Here is a 3,284-nt window from a genome sequence, read left to right as displayed (position 1 = left end):
GTGAGGGCCAAGGACTTAAGGTCTCCAAGGCCTGGAGAAGTGAAAGGCAGAGGCTGCTTTGGAATCTCAGAGCCTCTGTAGAACCGCAAAGTTAGAGCGATCTTTCATTTGTTCAACATGTATTTACTGAGCCCTGATTATGTGCCAGATCCTGTGCTGGATTCTGGGTAAATAATGGAGACAACAGTATCGCTCTTGTTCTCCAGAAGCAGGCAGTGTGGTGGAAGAGACAGACACCAACAATCACCGTTTCAACATTGTATTCGCTTCCTATTGCTGCTGCAACAATTTATATCAAACTTTGCATAAAACGATACATTTATTATCTCAGAGTTCTGAAGGTCAGAAGTCCAAAATGGATCTCATTAGGTTAAAAGTAAGGTGTCAGCAAAGCTATGTGCCTTTCTAGAGGTTCCAGGAGAGAATCTGTTTTCTTGTCTTTTCCAACTTTGAGAGGCTGCCCACTACTCTGCTTTGTGATCCTCTCGCATCTTCACAGCCAACAATGGCCAGCTGAGTCTTTCTCACATCGTATCACTCTGACACTAACTCTTCTGCCTTCTCCTTCCACCTTTAAGGACCCTTGTGATTACATTAGACCCACTTGGATAATCCATGATAATCCAGTGGATTAAGAACTTTAATTCCAACTGCAATCTTTTTTTTTTTTTTTAGAAATATTTAGTGAATTTACTCAAATGAAGGAATCTTAAATGATACAGAACTGGAAATATTAGAAATCTATATACAATAGAAAGTGAATATAAATTAGCCAACTCCATGAACATTTCCAGGGAAGCATTCATACAAATACATATTCACCTTTTCTTTTACATAGGCATAACACATACATACATGACATAATGATTCTGGCAAAAAAAATCAGAGATATTAAAAATATTCTCAAGTTTTAAAGATGGTGTGGAGTAATTTTTAACAACAACATTCTATATGAACGGAAGCCCCTGATTTGAGCATGATTTGAGCATGCCAGAAGCATGGTTGGTTTTAATTTTTTTAAAACAGACATCGGTATCATACACATTGGCTTATTAATTAAGGCATTTTGTATACACAGTATGTCAGGGCGGACAAAAAACTTTTAGTATTGATTATTTGTTATGATGCTTTAAACTTTCCAAGTCTCTTCAACATAAGGAAATAGCTGCACACATTTGAGTGTTTTCTCATAAAACACAATCTTAAAAAAAGTAATGATGATTGGTCTTTGTGGTCCCTAGTAATAAGTTGTCTTATGTTTTTCACATAATATAAAGTATATTCTTATGCAGGATTGCATTAAAATCCAGTAGTTCCTAAACAATGTCACCAAATAACCATATAAATCCCAAACGCAGCGAAGGTGAACAATCTTCATAGTGCACTTTCACCTCGTTGAAGTTGAAGATGCTCCTTTCGGATATTTTTCCACTTCAATGTAAAGTAGATTGCTAGGGTTTCATTAGTGGTTTCATTATGTGGTTCAAAATAAAAAAGATTTTGATTTCTTCCATAGCTCACAGTTCTCCAATGAGCCATTTTGGAAATCATATAGTCCAGGGATGTTTTGAATAACCAAATGTTCTTTACTACACGAAGTCTCTCAATGCAACTGTAATAAATAAGCATCTACATCCTTAGCTATATTACCAGTATCCTGGAACCAAAGTAAGATGGTTTTCTTGTTCCCACAATCCACTTAATTGTTCTTTTAAAATCTGAATATTTCCATCATTTATAATTTCTGTTTTGGAAGATAGTTCTGACCACTACCTTTTTATGACTGCTTGAAGCCAGTTTAAGCCAACTATTATATACTCTTCAAACTTGCTTTTAAGTAGTGATTGTTCTAGAGGCAACAAGTCTATGCAGCAGCCTAGCGAGATGTATTGTTTCTCTTCCTGTAAACTATTGGTGAGAACAGGCAGGCAATCTACCACCACTGCAAGATCTTCTATCCTCACCAAATAAGCTACAAGTTCAGTTATGCTTCTCTTTTTCCAGAAAGTTAAAGCTACATTCAATCTCAAATTCCTGCTGAACAAAACTTGTGCCATTGTTTCATGGTCCTGAGAAACCTCAGAAAAAAAACCACTATATTTTAATGATGGGCTTTCTGTCTGTGAAGAACCAGAATCACTGGAGTTAAGCAAATATGTTCAACCATCATGATGTAATTTTTCAGGCAGGTGGCTTGCACAAGCCAGTTCATTTTCTTTATTTGCCATGTCACAGCCCTCACTTCTAGGGGACTGCTCTTTTTTGTAACAAGGAATTAGAAAAGGATCATGAACTTTCTTTCTGTGATAAATCACCTTATGTAGTTTATCCGGGTTTTTCACAGCTTGTCCTACTGTTCTATTTATGTAAGCAGCCAACTGTTTTGGAGATTTCTTAACCTCCTTCACGTTCTTATTAGTAAAATTAGAGATTCTTTTTCTAGGAAGATCAATGGAATGATCCTCAATATTGTTACAAAAGTTTCATTTTTTAACATTGTGGGTTTCAGATACCATAATCGCTTGAATAAAGCGCTCACTCCATGAACGTCACTCCATGTAAGGTTCTATTCAAGTAAACATGAATAGTGGATTACAGATAATTCAGCCTTTGTGAATGAACTTTTTAAAGAGACAAAGGAATATTGGACTTCCCTCTGAACGAAGCCTCAAGAGCCTCAGGTGATGGCAAATCTAAGTCCTCCACACTTAGAGGACACAGATTGGGTATTCCTTTTGTAAGCGGTCTGACTACATCTAATGGAGAAATCAGCTGCAGATTTTGCATAAACTGTGGGGCAACAATTTCAGTTTAGATGATGGAGAAGTGAGACTTTACAATGACCCAACATATGCTTAATTTCTGAAGTCTGCTAGGGGAAAGGTGATTCTTATTGCATGCATGCCTGAAATTCAGCAACTTATACTAGAAATCTTATAAAGTGGCATTACTGCTGGCAAAAGATTTCAAAGAGATTCCCCCTGGAGCTTCTGCAGCTGGTTCACGTTGGCCCAGTGAATTCGGATATAGAAGACCATCAAGTCAAGAAGACATAAAACCTAGAATAAGGTTCGAGGCTTTCGGTGGGGAAAGCAAAAACTTACATCCAAAATAGTCCTTCTTCCTCCCCAGAAGAGGAGGAGAAATCAATCCTTTTTTTTTTTTTAAGATTTTTTTTTTGGGGGGGGGAATTGAGGGAAGGGGAACAGACAAGTTGCTGTCATTTTGTTCTTCAGTCTAGTTGTGGAGGATGTTACTTCACTGGCCCAAGTTGGCACCATCAT

At 37.2% G+C, this 3,284-nt stretch overlaps 1 pseudogene; it reads right to left on the bottom strand.

The window, feature by feature from the left end:
• Positions 1 to 1,548: 1,548 nt before the first annotated feature.
• LOC109380556 (KATNB1-like protein 1 pseudogene) lies at positions 1,549 to 2,516 on the bottom strand (annotated as a pseudogene).
• Between the last annotated feature and the right edge of the window lie 768 nt (positions 2,517 to 3,284).

The sequence above is a fragment of the Hipposideros armiger genome, unplaced genomic scaffold (assembly GCF_001890085.2).
Source record: "Hipposideros armiger isolate ML-2016 unplaced genomic scaffold, ASM189008v1 scaffold_38, whole genome shotgun sequence".
Classification (NCBI taxonomy): Eukaryota; Metazoa; Chordata; class Mammalia; order Chiroptera; family Hipposideridae; genus Hipposideros; species Hipposideros armiger.
Note: the sequence above shows the minus strand (reverse complement) of the source record. Positions and strands in the feature narration are given on the sequence as shown.